The sequence below is a fragment of the Myodes glareolus genome, chromosome 2, assembly GCF_982192425.1.
Source record: "Myodes glareolus chromosome 2, mMyoGla1.1, whole genome shotgun sequence".
Taxonomy (NCBI): Eukaryota; Metazoa; Chordata; class Mammalia; order Rodentia; family Cricetidae; genus Myodes; species Myodes glareolus.
The window spans coordinates 97,333,530-97,350,667 of record NC_142027.1 but is presented as its reverse complement, the minus strand read 5'-3'; the positions used below and the strand labels follow the sequence as shown (position 1 = coordinate 97,350,667).

The 17,138-nt window shown below is 46.7% G+C and overlaps 2 long non-coding RNA genes across 2 annotated transcripts; both read right to left on the bottom strand.

Annotated features, from left to right (window-relative positions):
- Nucleotides 1-10,951: 10,951 nt before the first annotated feature.
- LOC146895518 (uncharacterized) lies at nt 10,952-13,395 on the bottom strand. Its single transcript, XR_015000195.2, has 2 exons — nt 12,776-13,395; nt 10,952-11,714 (listed from the first exon to the last, which is right to left on the bottom strand). It is a non-coding gene; the product is annotated as an uncharacterized LOC146895518 (long non-coding RNA).
- A 2,064-nt stretch (nt 13,396-15,459) lies between these two features.
- Nucleotides 15,460-17,138, bottom strand: LOC148123075 (uncharacterized). The gene is made up of 2 exons (XR_015735279.1): nt 17,036-17,138; nt 15,460-16,836 (listed from the first exon to the last, which is right to left on the bottom strand). It is a non-coding gene; the product is annotated as an uncharacterized LOC148123075 (long non-coding RNA).

Genomic DNA, 17,138 nt, shown 5'->3' with positions numbered 1-17,138 from the left:
AGGCCACCAAGAAAGAGGAAGAGTCCCTTGAGCAGGCAAAAAGGTCAGAGACTCCCACTGTTAGGAGTCTAACAAAAAAACCAAGCTAAACAACCATAATACATATAAAGGACCTAGCACAGACTCGTGCAGGCTCTACGGTTGCCATTTCAGTCTCTGTGAGTACTTAGGAGCCCTGCTTAGTTGACTCTGTGGGTCATATCCTCATGGTGTCTGTGACCCCTCTGGCTCCTATAATCCATCCATCCTCCTCCTCTTCTGCAAAATTTTACAAGCTCTACCTAGTGTTTGACTATGTGTATCTGCATCTTCTCCCATCAGCTGCTGGAGGAAGCCTTTCTGATTGGTGGACTGGGTGTGGGTGGGTATGGGAACAGGAGGGGTTACAAGGGGCAGGGAGGGAACAGAGGGAGAGACAATTAGAATAGATGGGCATTTAGGGATGATGTGGAACCTCTGAGAGTGACCTACTGAGTATGCCTAGTAGTGGAGGGTTAGGAGTCTGAACGGGTGTCTTCTATAATCAGGCTAGACTCCCAGTGTTGGGTCTAGAAAACCAACCCAGCCATAAAACCTATGACCTACAATCTATCCTGTCTGCAAGATGTGCTAGGACAATCAATGGTGGCTCAGAGATTGTGGGTATTTGCTGTGGGATTTCCCTCTGTATGCTGTGAATACCATTGGTTAATAAAGAAACTGTCTCAGGCCTAAGCAGGGCAGAACAGAGGTAGGCAGGGAAAACTAAATTGAACGCTGGGAGAAAGAAGGCAGAGTCAGAGAAGCCAGAGACAGACACCAGACAGAATTTTGCCCAGTAAGCCACAGCCACGTGGCGATATACAGATTAATAGAAATGGGTTAAATTCAGATGTAAGAATTAGCCAACAAGAAGTGAGAGCTAATGGGCCAAGCAGTGATTTAATTAATACAGTATCTGTCTGGTAATTTTGGGTCTGAGCTGCTGGGCGGTAAGGAAATGAACCAGCAGCCTCCTACAACAGGTATTAGCAACCAATGACTGATCTAATTTGAGGCTCATGCCATGAGAGGGAACCTGTCCTAGTTCAGGTTGATATGCTGTGAAGACACCATGACCACACAACTCTTATAAAGGAAAACATTTCACTGGGTAGGTTACAGAATCAGAGGTTTAGTCCATTATCATCAGGACAGGACATGGTGGCATGCAGGCAGACATGGTTGTGGAGAAGGAACTGAGAATGGAGAAGGAATTACATCTTTAACCCTCAGACAAAAGGAAGTGGTCTGAGACACTAGGCATGGCTTGGGCATATATGAGACCTCAAAGCCACCCCCACAGTGACACACTTCCTCCAACAAAGACATAGTTACTCCAACAAAGCCACACCTCCTAATAGTACCACTCCCTATGTGCTTCTTGGGGCCAATTACATTCAAACCACCACAGAGCCCAGGGGTCAGGTGATGCTGTCTGAATGGCCAGGATCTGGAGGCTGAATGGCTCAGAGACATGGGTAAAAACAAACTCAGCTGATGAAAAAAAGCCAATGAAATGATTCCTAATAATATTCTGCTATACTCATAGATCATTTGTTTTCTTGACGATAGTCATCCTAGTTGGTTTAAGATGGAGTCCCAAAGAGGTTTTAATTTGCATTCCATTGGTGGCTAACATTGGTGTTGAACACTTTTCAAGTATTTACTGGCCATTTGTATTTATTCTTTTGAGAACTCTCTGTTTAATTAATCAGTCCATTTATTGATTGGGTAGTTTGGAGTTTTGTTGATTAACTTCTTATCTATCTATATATCCTAGATTAAAATTCCTCCATAATGCATAGTTCGCAATGGTTTTCTCCTGAAGCTGTCTTCTCATGCTCTGGAGAGTGTAGTCTGCTGTACAGACTTTTTATTTTAATATGATCCCATTCCCTGCACTTGTGAAGTCTCTTTCAGAAAATCCTCACCAGTGCCTGCACTGCACCTTGAAGTATTTTTATCTGTTTTCCTGTAGTAGTTTCAAAGTTCAGATCTTCAAATCTTTGGTCCACTTTGAACGGTTTAGTATATGCAGACATGGTGATAAAAGGGATTATTTCAGCTCTTGGTTTTCAGTAAGGGTTGATTTGTGGCTTCCTCTTTCCTTTGTTCCACAATTCCTCTCATGGAATGCATCTGCCCTGTGCTCTTGTGACTACACCTTGCTTCCTTTGTATGTAGCCTCCTTCAAGTGTCTCCTGGAGTGTTGGCTTTGTGATTACGAACTGCCTTGGTCTGTGCACGTCTTGCAATGTCATCAAACATGATAATAATTCCAACATCATAGTCAATTTTGTTTGGCAGCACTGGTCTAGAATTTAAAACAGTGCTTCTGTTATAAATTGTGTTAATTGTTCTAATATCAGCAAAGAAATGCTGATGAATGCATCAGGATAGATGAACTTGCCAGTGAGAGGGATGATGAGCAGACAAAAAGCAAATGCTTCCTTCGTCTATGTCCTTTTACATGGGCTACCACCAGAAGGTATGATGTTGGAACCAAGGGAAGCAAACAAATCTGTAATGCCGTGTCTGGCATCTGGAACTCAAAACGAATCATCTGGGTTCCCAGCAGCTGAGCTAGTCCTGCACATCCAGCTCAGCAGCCTGTGGCCCTAATGCCTTCTCTTTGGGGCTGGTTTACTGATATATACCCACATTTCTTCAGGGATCCCATGGTTCCTGCAGAGGACCCAGGTTCAATTCCAAGCACCTATGTAGTGGCTCAGTACTAAGGAACTCCAGAACTGGGGATCTGATGTCCTCTTCTGATCTCTGCAGCCACCAGGCACACACGGTGCACATAAATACAAGCAGGCAAATCATTCATACACATAAAATTAAATACCAAAAATAAAAAGCCAAGGTTAAAAAAATCAAAATTTTCCAACTAACAATCAGATCCTTACTGTCTGGACCAGGCCTGGAGGTTGGTAGTGGCATAAATAAATAATTACTCCAACTAACCCCAAGGTCTCACCTCAAATGACCCCAGAAACACAACCAAGTAACTTAATTATTATAAAAGTACTCCATTATCTCATGGGGCATTATCACTCATATTCTGTCTGTCTGTCTGTCTGTCTGTCTCTCTCTCTCTCTCTCCTCTCTCTCTCTCTCTCTCATTCTCTCTCTCCTCTCTCTCTCTCTCTCTCTCTCTCAATTTTTCCTGTGTTTCTGTCTGTTCCACAGTGTATATTCTTTTTGTTTATTTGTTTGAGACAGGGTTTCTCTGTATAGCTCTGGCTGTCCAGAAACTTACTCTGTAGACCAGGTTGGCCTCAAACTCAAAGAGATCACCTGCCTCTGCCTCCTGATTGCTGGAATTAAAGGTGTGTGCTTCCATACCCAATTCAACAGGATATATGTAACACAAATGGGGCCTGCTTGTTGGGGTTTCTGTCCTGCCCGGTACCCCACAGCTGGCAAGCCCCAAAGAAAATCACACAGAGATCTCTATAAGTTATAAAGCTGATTGGCCCATTAGTTCAGGCTCCTTATTAGCTCTTGTAGCTTATATTAACCCATTATTCTGATTTATTTTAGCCATGTGACTCAGTACCTTTTTCAGTGGGGCAGATCACATCCTGCTGCTTCGGTGATCTGGACAGGAGTGAGAGGAATCAACTTCCTCCTTCCCAGAATTCTCCTGTTCTCATTGCATCATTTCTACTTCCTGTCTGGTCTTCCCACCTATACTTCCTGCCTGGCCAATCAGCATTTATTTAAAACATGATTGACAGAATACAGGCAATTCTCCCACACCAGATATATTTTTTTTATTAAAACTTTGTGTATAATTGTGTACCTGATGGTGACCTTCGGGCCCCATTTGATAGTTATAGACCCATGGTCACACAGATGACCCTGGTTAAACTCAGATCACAAAACAAAATGAAAACCCACAGAAACAGCTGACTCGAGCTAGTGGGAGCTCATTGACCATGGACTGACAGTTAAGGAAACAGCATAAGACTGAGCTAGGCCCTTGAATGAGGGTGACAGTTGTGTGGCATGGGCAGGTGGTGGGACCACCACCAGCGAAACCAGCATTTATCCCATGTGTATGAACTGTCTCTTTGTAGCCCATTCCCTAAGGAGAAAGCCCTTGCTCAGCCTAGATACGGGGAGGAGGGCCTTGGTCACATCCTCAAGCGATGTGACAGAATTTGTTGACTCCCCATGGGAGGCTTCACCCTCTCTGAGGAGTGGATGGGTAGGGTGGGAAGAAGGTGGGGGAAGTGGGAGAAAGGGAGAGGGAACTGGGATTGGCATGTAAAATAAGATTGTTTTAAAAATTAAAATTAAAAAATGAAAAGACATAAAAGGGCCTGGGTGTCGATGAGGGAGACAGGAGAGGGTGAAAATAATCAGAACACACTGTATATATGCACAACACTGTCAAAAACACACAGTCCCTTCATTTTTAAAATCTATTCCAGTCTTATAAATATGTTAAGCACCATACCTTGGGCTCACTGTTTCCAGCATAACAGAAACAAGAGTGGTGTGACTGGGTAAATTGGCCTCCTTTAAGGCAAGAGCCTTCCTGGATTCAACAGGAAAATCATATTGCACAACCTAAACAAGTCTAGCCTGTGTCTAAGGTGAAAAGAAACACAAGACACCTGAAGACAAATAGCACAATGGCAGACTCACTATCCCCTTAAGAAGAAATGCACCCAAAGCACTCCCCCAAGCTGATGCAGTTGCATCCGGACCCCTGTGCTGACCCCTGCTGCATCTCCATTCTTCTGGCACAGTGGTTGTCAGCCTTCCTACGGCTGTGACTCTTTAATACAGCTTCTCATGTTGTGACCACAACCACGAAATGATTTTGTTGTTACTTCCTAACTCTAATTTGCTACATAACTGCAATATGAATCGTAATGTAAATATCTATTTTACAATGGTCTTAAGCGACCCCTGTGAAAGGGTTGTACAACACCCCCCCCCAAGGGATTACGACCCATGGGTTGAGAACCACTGTTCTAGCATTTTCCATGTGCCATTAAGTGCACATTCTCTCTCCCCTTGATGTTAATAAACTGTCCTCCGGGTCCCTTCTGCAGCTACTTCTAAATTCCTTTATCTACTGCAGAGGAGACTGTGTCCCACGCCCTGCAACACTTCCCACAATTTCTGGAGAAAGTCTGCCCCCATCACAGCCTTGAGACATCATCAGACATTGTCTCTATTGTCCTTGGCATTCTCCAAGATGGCTAGGCACACTGCTTAGGGACAACCAAGACTAGCAAGGGAACAAAGCCTCACCCAGAAAGCGGCTTCAGCCCTAAACATGTGGTCCCCTAAGTGGGTCTCCCCTGTCCCTTACCAGCCTGGTGCTTTAGGCCCCAGGGCTCCAACTCCCCTTTGCCTCTCCTAAGGTCCACCTGTTTGTCTTCTGCCCACTTTTGCCATTACACTTTAATAAACGTTAGGAAACACCATTCTCCAAAAGTCTAGGCTGTTCAGTTGTTAGAGTATTGACCATCTTGGGGATTTACCTGAGGCTACTGACATGTCATCTCTGAAAAAGATTGACTCCACGGGGACCAGGAGAAAAGAGTCTGTTCAGTTTTAATGGAATCCATATGCAAGTTTATGGACATCGGACAACCTCTAGGCAGAGCCCAGTCACAGGAGAGGTGGGGGTGAGGGCGGGCGGGGGACTCACAACAGCACAGGGCTGCAGTCCGTGTCTTTGTTCCCGCTGGGCTAATCATTGTGTCTGCTCTGACTGATTGCCTGCAGCCACCTCCCGGTGGGCGCACTCCTATTGAAGTGTGCTGGCCTGGGCATGCTGCTTTCAGGTCTAGAGCTGAGAGCCTCCTTGCACAAAGACTTTGAGAGAAGTGTGTCCTGAGGTAATCTTAGCTTGGGCAATGCTGACTCAGACAGCAGGTGGAAACCTATTTCTGTCCCTAAACCTTCCTGGATATATGTATATGTGAAAGATCTCCATGCTTTTCCTGAGCTGCCATGATGCCAGACAGTGTGCCTGCTACCATGGATGGCCTGTGCCCTGTGCCACCTCATGCCTGTCCCTCAAGTTTAACCTTTCTGATAACTCCCCTGCTGTGACAGTGCTGTCTGTCTGCCCCACAGCACACTTGTCCTGAGGGTGGCACTTCGGCATCTCGTGCTGCCACTGGGCACACAGGGGGTACTTGGGCTTCCTTTGATTCCAGACACCCTCAAGATTTGAAGCTGAAAATTTATGGCTGAGATGCCTATCAGCTGTGAGACCTCCTCAGAGCCTTTTTCTGTCAACACACCTTGGAGAAATACTTGACAAAAAGTATAGGTCCCCAAAGTCACTACCCTAGAACCAAGTGCAAAGGAAGCAGCATTGGTCATCTTACCTGCTGCTGTGGGGACACCTGCACTCTGTGTGCTAATTAATCTCTGTGATTGATGAGGATTGGCAGGTAAGTCACTGTGATTGGTGGGTGTCAGCAGGTGAGTTACTGTGATTGGTGGGTGTCAACAAGTAGTCACTGTGATTGGTGTGTGTCAACAACTAAGTCGCTGTGGTTGGTGGGTATCAACAGGTGAGTCACTGTGATTGGTGGGTGTCAGCAGGTGAGTCACTGTGATTGGTGGGTGTCAGCAGGTGAATCGCTGTGATTGGATGAGAGCATTGTAACCAGGGATTGGTTACTCACTTCAGAGTTGGCTCTCAGATCCTAATCTAAGGCTCTGGTTCCACACAACACAGCCTCTGTGTACTTTTTGACAGTGACAGCACCCTCTGCTAGCACAGGGCTTCAGAATGCCCCTGGAGTGTCATCATTAGAGATGCTTAGACTGTATTTTCCACGAACACTGCCTTAGCAGAGCAAAGTTAACAACTTCTTTGTTATTTCAAGTACCTGTTTAGAGCTGGGTATTGTGGTACGAGACTTTAATCTCATCTTTCAAGATCCTGTGACAACTGGATCTTGTGAATTCAAGGCCAGCTTGGTCTACATAGTGAGTACTAGGATAGTCAGGGCTACACAGAGAGATACTGTCTCAAAAATTAAAAAAAAAAGCAAAGAAACAATCAAGTACTTATTTAGGGTGCTGTAATTCTCATCTGGAGTGCAGTGAACACAGATCACTTTTGTGGAATATTATTTTAAGATGTGTTACATTTGTTTATGCTATGGAATATTTGTTTAATGATGCAAAAATGCATCACATGCATGCAGTGCCTATGAAGACCAAAAAAGGACATCAGATCCCGTGAGACGAGTCATAGGCAGTTGTGAGCTGGCAGATGTGGATGCTGGGAACCCAGGCCCTTTACAGGAGAAGCAACTGCTGTTAACTGCTGAGACATCTCTCCAGCCCACCCCTTCTTTTTAGTTGGAAAGATATAGTCCTTTATCCCACCACACAGGAGGCTACGATAGGGGGATCAAGAGTTCCAGGCAGGGGGCTGGAGAGATGGCTCAGGAGTTGAGAGCGCTGCCTGCTCTTCCAGGGGTCCTGAGTTCAATCCCCAGCCAATCACATGGTGGTTCACAATCATCTGTAATGAGATCTTATGTCCTCTTCTGGCATGAAAGCATGCCTGCATGCAGAATACTGTATGTATGATAAATAAATCTTAAATTTAAAAAAAAAAAGAGTTCTAAGCTGAGTCTGGTAATGGTGGCACATGCCCTTAATCCCAGCACTCGGGAGGCAGAGGCAGGCATATCTCTGTGCGTTCAAGGCCAGCCTGGTCTACAGGAGTTAATTCTGGAACAGGCTCCAAAGCTACGAGAAACCCTGTCTTAAAAAAAAAAAAAGAAAGAAAGAAAGAAAAGAAAAGAAAAGAAAAGAAAAGAAAAGAAAAGAAAAGAAAAGAAAAGAGCTCCAAGTTGGCCTGGGCTAGATAGCAAGACACTAAAATTTAAAACTATATATGTTTTAAAATGAAGTGTTGAATCAACTTAAAGCATCAAGTGCATTCCACTGCTTTCCCCACTCAGATGGGATAAATAGCACTGTCGGAGACAAGGGATTTGCAGAAGCTCTGGTCTCTGTCACAGCCTTTGTAACAGCCGGTCAAGAGATACCTACTCAGCAGCCACCCTGCAGGACAGCCTTGCCTGACCTCACAACCAGCTGCGCCCAGCCCCATCACTTCCACTGCCCTTCTTTCGCACACCCGCCTGTCTCCCAGCTCATCGTCAGTTGCTGCTCTTACTGCCCTGCACACACTGCTCTGAGACCACAGTGCTCCGGGCAGAGTTCACGCCTGATGAGGGACTCTGCAACCTAAGTAGAGTTAGAGGCAAGATGATGGTGGGCGGGGCAGTCAGAACGACAGGGGTGCTCTCTGTCGCACGCACGCACGTTGAGGGAGCCTCTCTGCAGATGAAAGGGAGGGGCATGTCGGACTGAAGTGGCTGAAGTAGGCCCTGGGAGGCCACAGAGCATCATCGCCATAGGGTTCCTTCCTCTGTCACCGCTTCAAAACCAGCCAGCGAGTCTGAGCTGGTCTGCAGTGCACTCCCATCACAATCCCTGCTGGGAAGGATTCATTGCGAGATTAATTGTTGAAGCTGGAAAGGCTTTCAAGGACTTTGAAACTGTAGGGAGAGGCCGTGGACTCTCATTTCACGGTTGAACTTAGAAGCTCTGCATGGAAGATTATGTGATATGTAATTGCTGCATAGACTACAGAACAAAGGTGTTGGAGATAGACTTCAAGAAATGGCAAAAACATAGCCTGGAAAACAGGAGGGAGGAGCTGAAGAGAAACCTAATCCTGTCCCTGTCATTGAAGAGCACAGAGAGCAGCAGACCCTCTGTGTGGAGGAAGTACTGCAGACTGACTCCCATGCTCTCCGCCTGCACAGACCCTACCATGTAATATAGTCACATAAGAGGGAGAACGTGGGCATAGACTATGGGACTCGAAAGGAGACCATAAGACAGTAAGGACAACTGAGGAAGAGAGAGAGGGCAATAAGACATGAGCGCCAAGAAAGTGAAAGGAGGCTCTGTGGGGAGGGGGAGATGGACAGGAGGAACAAGGGGAATGGGGAATACAAGGAGGGAAGACAAGTAACAAAAAGCTAATTTCCTTGGAAATGCCATAATGGAACCTAATACTGTGCACCTTTGCTAACTCAACTTTTTAAATTTTATTTCTATATTATGTGTATTAGTGATTTGCCTGGATGTAGGCACAATGCTTGCATTTGATGTACACACTCACATGGCAGCACCAGATCCCTTGGAATTAAGGTTACAGACAGTTGTAAGCCACCATGTGGGTGCTGGAAGCCAAAACCATGTACTCTAAAAAAACAAAACAAACAAACAAACAAAAAAACAAGTGATCCTACCAACTGAGCCATCTCTCCAGCCCTAGATCAAATTATTTCAAATATATATATTTTATATAATATTATATATTATATATATTATGTGTGTGTGTGTGTGTGTGTGTGTGTGTGTGTGTGTGTGTGTGTATCACATAAGAGGACTCAAGAACAGAAGCCTCATGAATCTCAATAGATTTAGAAAATGATTTTGGTGCCGGGCGGTGGTGGTGCATGCCTTTAATCCCAGCACTTGGGAGGTAGAGGCAGGTGGATCTCTGTGAGTTCGAGACCAGCCTGGTCTACAAGAACTAGTTCCAGGACAGGCTCCAAAGCCACAGAGGGGCTGGAGAGATGGCTCAGAGTTTAAAAGCATTGCCTGCTCTTCCAAAGATCCTGAGTTCAATTCCCAGCAACCACATGGTGGCTCACAACCATCTGTAATGAGGTCTGGTGCCCTCTTCTGACCTGCAGGCATACACACAGACAGAATATCATATACATAATAAATAAATAATTTTTTTAAAAAAGCCACAGAGAAACCCTGTCTCGAAAAACAAAAAAAAAGAAAGAAAGAAAATGATTTTGAGAGGACGTATCCCTTCTTGACAAACTAAGAATAGAAAGAATACATCTCAACATAATGAAGGCAAAATACAAATTATTTAGAGCCAACATTATACTGAGTGGAAAATAATCAGAAATTCACACTAAAATCAACAACAAGAGAAGGGGTCCTTTTTTCCTCAGTGTGGTGCTGGAGGGTCTAACAACAGCAAGTAAACAAGAGAATCAAATAAAGGGTATGCGGATAGGGGGAGTCACCGTCTCCTTGTTTGCAAATGATATGATTCTATACATGAGAGTTAACATTAAGGTTTCCACTAGGGTGCTCTTCGAACTTCTAAACACTTTCAACAAAGTAGCAGGGTTTAAATGAACATACCCACATCTGCAGCCTTCCTATATACCAGTAGCAAGTGTGGTGAGGGGGAAACCAGATCCCATTCATCATATACAGGCCCATGCACAAACACATACATGCACACAAAAGCACACACACACACACACACACACACACACACACACACACACATGCAAACATTACCAGAAATCTAACTGGAAAAGAAAGATCTCTACAATGAAAATTTTAAAATGCTCAAGAGAGAAGTTGAAGAAGGCACTGGAAGATAGAAATATTTCCCATGCTTATTGATCAGGAGGATCAATATTGTGAAAAATGACTTCCTTACCAAAAGCAATTGACAGATTGAATAAATCACTGTCAAAATCCCAGGTTATTCTTCACAGAAATAGAAAAAAATCCTAGTTTTTTTTTTGTTGTTTGCTTGTTTCTGAAATAAGCTTTATGTAGCCCTAGTTAGCCTGGAATTTGCTGTGTAGACCAGGCTAGCCTCAAATTTAGAGATCGATTGATCTCTGTCCCCTGAGTGCTGGTGTTAAAGGTGTGTACCACACTCAGTGAAATATAAGAAATATCTGAAAATCCAGGGGAAGATAAAAGACCTGGGATAGTCAATCATGAGTGGGGGGAAAAGGTTGGCGGTATCGCCACACTGATTTCAAGGTACAGTATAGAGACATAGTCACAACCCGCATGGTGGTGACACAAAACACACATGTTGATCCGTGACACTGAACAGAAGATCCAGATACAAACCCACACGGCTACAGCCTTCTGAGTTTTGAAACCGACTCCAAAAGTATACATTGGAGGAAAGGCAGCCTCTTTAGCAATGGTGTCAAGAAACCTGGATATTCATATGTTAAAGAATGAAGCTAGTTTATCTCTTACCCTTAGTAAAAATAACTCCAGATGGATCGAGGACTCTAGACTGAGGACCTGAAACTGCTAATGGGAAATGCAGGAAAATAAATCTGTCAGGCACAGGATTTAGGCACAGACGAGGGCTTTCTAACCAGCACACCAGTGTCTCCGGCCAATGCAGGGCAGATGGGACCTTGTGTCTGCACAATGAAGGAAACACACTGCCTGGGGACAACCTTCAGAGTGAGAGCCAGGTTTATGTCTCAGAGAGGATCAACATCTACACAAAGAACACGGGGTGGGGGTGGAGGTGGAGAACATCAATCAAAAAGTGGCTTGCGGGAGCTGGTTCAGTGGTCAAGAGCTTACCCCACACAAGCATGAGGTCCTGGGTTCAAATGCTCAACACCCAGTAGGAAATAGTATCTGTCTCGAGGTCAATCGACTGAGGAGGAGTTATGCATACCTGTGGCCTGCTCTTTCACCTACACCTCCAGCCAGTGCCCTGCCGCTGGGTCCTTTCCCAGTGTGGTCACATGGACAAAATCTCCTTTATCTATCAGCTTGGCATTGTTACTCTTCTCTTTAAGAGGCATCTGAGGACAGAGCAAAGCTTGTTAGAGATGCTGGGACCAGGCCTCTGTGCTCAACTGGAAACAAATGCTCTTTGTTTTCTTGCTTTTTCCCTTCCTGTCTTCCTACCCCTCCCAGGGAAACTTCTAAGAAGCTCGACTTTTGTGCTCACACCCAAGCTATGGCCTCGCTCTGACACAGTACACGTGTCATCTGGAGGCCGCTGCAACTGCCAAAACCCGTACTACCACTTGGGGGCAGCCTTGCCAGCTGCCCAGCCAAGCCAGCCCTGTTCCTGCCCAGTGAACTAATTTGTTCCCCGCCTTCACACAGCCTATAATGCCCTGTTGTGCTGTCTCCCCTCCAAAGAACAGAGAACACCATCCATGTTTTATCCCTAGCTAGAAAAGCCCATGCAGGAGACCGTCTCCGTGCAGCTGTCCTTTCTCTTAGAGCTGCTACACTAACAGTGTCTGAGACACCCCCACCCCATAAAGTGCCTCCTGTCTCCATCAATTCTTTCATTCAAGAAACACTGCTTTGCAATGAATTGAAATGGTCAGGTGACTTCGGACAAAATAGGTAACCAAACAAGAATGTCTGCTCCTAGAAAGTAGCCAGTAGCTGCCTTGGGTCCTGGTGGGACTCAGTGGAAACCTAGACGGGACGTGTAAGTTTACAGAGATTGCAGTGACCCGGCCACAGCAACTTGACTGGCAGACACAGGGTGGGCAGGCCTTACTGCAGGAACCATGAGCTCCATCAGGGACCTGACATGCTAGTATAAGGGGGTGCCAACAGCGTCGGGACTCTTGTGCTTCTTCTAGTGAGAAACCTTGTCAAGATTAGTAGAGTGTTCCAAGAACATCAGTGCACACAGATGTCACAGGGAGCCTGGCAGAGGTCTTCAGCGACAGATATGATGGTTAACTGCTGTGATCACTGTGTGGCTCTTATATTCTGTGTCCTCGGCATCTCTGGTGCCCCTTGTTGATTTCATCAACTCTTTGGTGGCTGGAATAAGCACCCTGCCTGCTAGATGGGGAAGGAGAGCTGGGAAGAGGTGGATGTAGGAGGCACTTACTGATCTTCAGGCTCGGGCCCCTCACTGGGTCCAGCTTCTGCAGTGGGGTAGAATTTCCTGCAGAAGAGTCCCCTGCTGTGCTCCAGATGAGGGCCACGTCCGCTGGTGCAGGAACACAGCCCCTAGAACGCGACTGAGGAGAGTGGAAAGGTACAGCCCACCTGGGGATGTGTCCTGGTGGAAGAGCTGCCAGGACTGCCTGACTTTTGGTGTGAGAAGGAAGCCAACAGGAACCCCTTGGTGTGCTGAAACAGCGGATGTGGGTGGGAACACTCTCCGGGAGGCAGGGATTCCGGTGCACAAGTCTGCCCTCTGCTGTGCCGCTACATACATAGCTCTACCTGGAAGACTGGAAGACTCAGGCTTCTGAGAGAAGACAGGACAGCAAAACAGACCGACCAACGCTGACAACCATTGCTCAAGGAGGGAACGGGGATTGAAGGGTTGGCACCTCAGTACCCAGGAGCAGGGAGAAGTAGAATTGGGAAGTGGCCAGAGAAGGTTGCAGACTGTTGTGTCCTGAATACTGTATCACCATCTAGAAGTGGTGTCTGATTGGAGTGAGCACACAGGCAGCTCTCCTGAACAGGTGTCCTGGGATGAGTGGGGGAGCAGTGGCAGTCTCTGGGTAACAGGAGGCTATAGCAAAAAAGAGTCATTGTGTTTTGTTTGCTTCTGGGGAAAGAGCAGCATTTCCTTAAGCCTACAGGACTGGTGTGATGATTTGGGGTTTCTGGGAGCCTGGTATGGAGCGAGACCAGAAATTAGTGATCTGTTGTGCCTGTAAGGGTCACTTCCACAGTCCCAGAGCAGAGGGAGGGCTCTTCTAGGGGTTTTCACTTCCTCGGGAAACAGGAACTATGTGCTTACCCTGTGGAGTCAGAGGTTTGAAGGAGAACAGCGGGATCATGGAGGTTTGTACACATGGTTCTCAGAGACACATCAGCACTCTGGACCGAGGCCCCTCCCCCCCTCTTTCCAGTCCGCAGAGTAGGTCAGGCACAGAAGTGGCCCTGAACAGGGCCGAGAACACCTGAGATGGTCAGGGGCCAGGCAATCAGTACAGGCAGTCAGCAGAGAGTAGGTATCAAACAGCAGGAGCAGAGGTGCTGGGACGGTAAATATGGGCACCTGACACAGGAGTTCCTGTATGGCGGCATTTGGGCATGGTGCCAAATGATTTGTGTGGTAAGGAAGGCAAAGTTCTCAGAGTACAGGAGGCCAAAGACCTTGTCTGGGAAAGAGATGGGGAAATGGCAGCAGAACAAGGGTTATTGGGAAAAGTCTGACGTCAGCTTCAGTCACAGCCTGGGGGCAACAAGGAGCCTGTCTCCCTAGGGCCCCACCAGTGTGGCACGGGTGTGTGGCACGGGTGGAAGGTGACAGCCAGGGTCACCTGGGAGCACTCAGGCAGAGGCACCCTGGAGAACTGAAGGCTCGCCTTGCCTTTCAGGTGTTCTGAGTGATCAGGAAGGTGCTTGCCGCCTGAGCACATGAGGAAAACACATTGCCATGCAGTCACTGGGAGCCAGCTCAGGACAGTGCCCCATGTCAGAACATTTCAGCAGAGCTCCCAGCTGGCTGCAGGCAGGAGGCCGCTGCTACAGGGGCATATGAGGTTACCACACTGCATAGAAGTGCGTTTCTGACTTTGCCCTTCCGGCCTCCTATGGGCTCCACATTGGTGCCAACAGCACCTAATTGTACAAAGAGTGCCCAGCCCTTGTCCAGGCAAGAATCTCAGTCTTCCAGGACAGTGCAGAGCCTCAAGGGAGCAAGCATGGAGTGGTCAGCTCCAAGAGCACGGAGTCCACAGCATTGCATTATCCCATCCACTCCCACGGACTCCACGGCACTGCGCTATCCCACCACTCCCATCCACTCCCACGGGCTCCACGGCACTGCGCTATCCCACCACTTTCTCAAATCAAATGTCATCTCTGTGGTGTAATTAGTAGAAATTGGCATAACTGACCTGTTATGGCAAGTCAGTATAGCAGGCTGTCATGAAGGTCTCTTATAATGTCAAAGTCATCCATCGGTGTACACAACTTTATACAAAAAGAGATGTATGGGAGAGTAGCTGTTCTGCTGTGATGCATCGCCAAAAGATTGCTTGCAGGAAGGTTCAAATCAGGCACCACCATGCCCCCACTCCTTGGCTAAGTGGTTTACACACTGTAGCTCCAACCCATTGCTCAAAACAAGCAGCCTGGGTGACTGGTTGTTGTTGTGTGATAGCTGTTGTTGGCTAGGGGTGGCATCCAGTTGGTAGAGTGCTGGCCTCACAGACATGAAGTCCTGGGTTTGGTGCTGGGCATAGTACCACAGGCAAATAATCCCAGCACTCTGGAGTCAGATGCAGATGTTATCTGACCTGGTTCTGAGCTTCATCAGGAGCTCCTTGCTAGGGATGGGGGTGATGGGGCACTGACACTAAGGGGGTGGCCACTTCTATAAACAGGGTAAAAACTGAGAGGAATATGAAGCCCCATTAAGTTTCTTCAGATTGAAAGGCTTTTATGCCAGACCTGGTGATACAGCCCTGTAATCCTCGTTACTCTAAAGGCTAAGAAAGAAGCATAGAAAATTCAAGACCAGCTTAAGCAATAGAGTAAGTTCAACACCAGCCTGGACAATTTCATGAAACATAGTTTCTTTTTTAGAGTTGGTTTTTTTAAATATTTTTATGGTTTATTTAACTTTATTTTATGTGCAATGGTATGAAGGTGTCAGATCCCCTGCAACTGGATCTTCAGACAGCTGTGAGCTGCCATGTGGGTGCTGGGAATTGAACCCGGGTCCTCTGGAAGAGCAGTCAGAGCTCTTAACCTCTGGGCCATCTCTCCAGCCCCTGATGAAACATAGTTTCAACGTTTAAACAGTTTGAACCAGATGGGCACACCTACAGTCCCAGCACTTAAGAAGTGGAGTTAGGAGGATCCATACAAAGTCTGAGGACAGCTTGGGCTACATAGCTCAAGAAAACAAACAAAAAGTAACAGAGGAGGTTATGGATGTGGCTATGTGGCTTACTTGCTTATCGTTCATTAGACCTTAAGTTCAATGCCCAGGAGAACAAAAGAAAGGATGGGGGTAGAGAAAGAATCGAATAAAAGGCAATTCATATATATGATATATATGATATATATATATATATATATATATATCATATGTATGAGTATTTTGCTTACAAGTATGTCTGTGTGTCACATGCTTTCCTGGTGCCCTAGGAAGTCAGAATAGGGAGCTGGATTCCCTGGAACTGAAATTATGGATGGTTGTGAGTCATATGTGTGCTGGGAATTGAACCTTGGTCCTCTGCAAGAACACACGCTCTTGACCACCAAATCGTCTCTCAAGCCCCCACAAAAGGCGTTTTCTCCAGAGTGTATAACTAGCTATACTCAGTCTAACAAGTGTGACAGAATTCACTTCCTGTCACCTACTTCACTTCCTGTTGAGAGAAATTAAAAACCTAAGCTAACACCAAGCTGAAACCACGTTTCTGCCATGAGCAGTGGCTCAGACCTGAATCCAAGAGTCTGCTAGTCCGGTCGGGCAGCCTGAAGGGATTGCCAAGACCCTGAAGGCATTGGTAGCTCTGTCCAGCCTGAGCCTGTCCCCAGTAGGGCAAAGTGAAGTTGCATAAACCAGCTATCATGGTGGTATCATGCCGGCTCACTCTCAAGAGCTCCATGTGCCAACTGTTAAGGAGTCACAGCAGCTGGCAAGCGTGGCTGAGGCTCTGAGTCTTCATTGTTGTCTTCGGGCATTTCTAGGTACCATCCCAGGGTACACAGGCAGTGACTGTCACGCACGCAGCACAGGCGCCTAACTCTTAGAGCGCTTGGGCTGTCGCTAACGCTCCAGAAAACCCACGGTTCTCAATGTCGGGATCATTTCACACTTCAAACCAAGGTGTTTCGGGTCATCCCATTTCATCCAGCCCTTAGTGACTGAGTACATGGTCCTTCCTGAGGGCTAAAGCTGGAGGTGGCTCAGTGCTGTCCGCTGGGAGGCCGTGGAGATGCTCAGATGACCAGCTAGTGGGTCACAGTCTGTAACATGAGGGCCGGCTTGTTGGGGTTTCTGTCCCGCCCAGTACCCCACAACCGGCAACTCCCAAGGAAAATCAATCACACAGAAATCTCTATAAGTTATAAAGCTGATTGGCCCATTAGGTCAGGCTTCTTATTAGCTCTTATAACTTACGTTACCCCATTATCCTTATCTACATTAGCCACATGGGCTCAGTACCTTTCTCAGTGTGACAGCTTACATGTTGCCTCTTCGGTGGTCTGGCAAGAGTGGCGGAGGAATCAACTTCCTCCTCCCTAGCCTCCTCCTATTCTCATTGCCC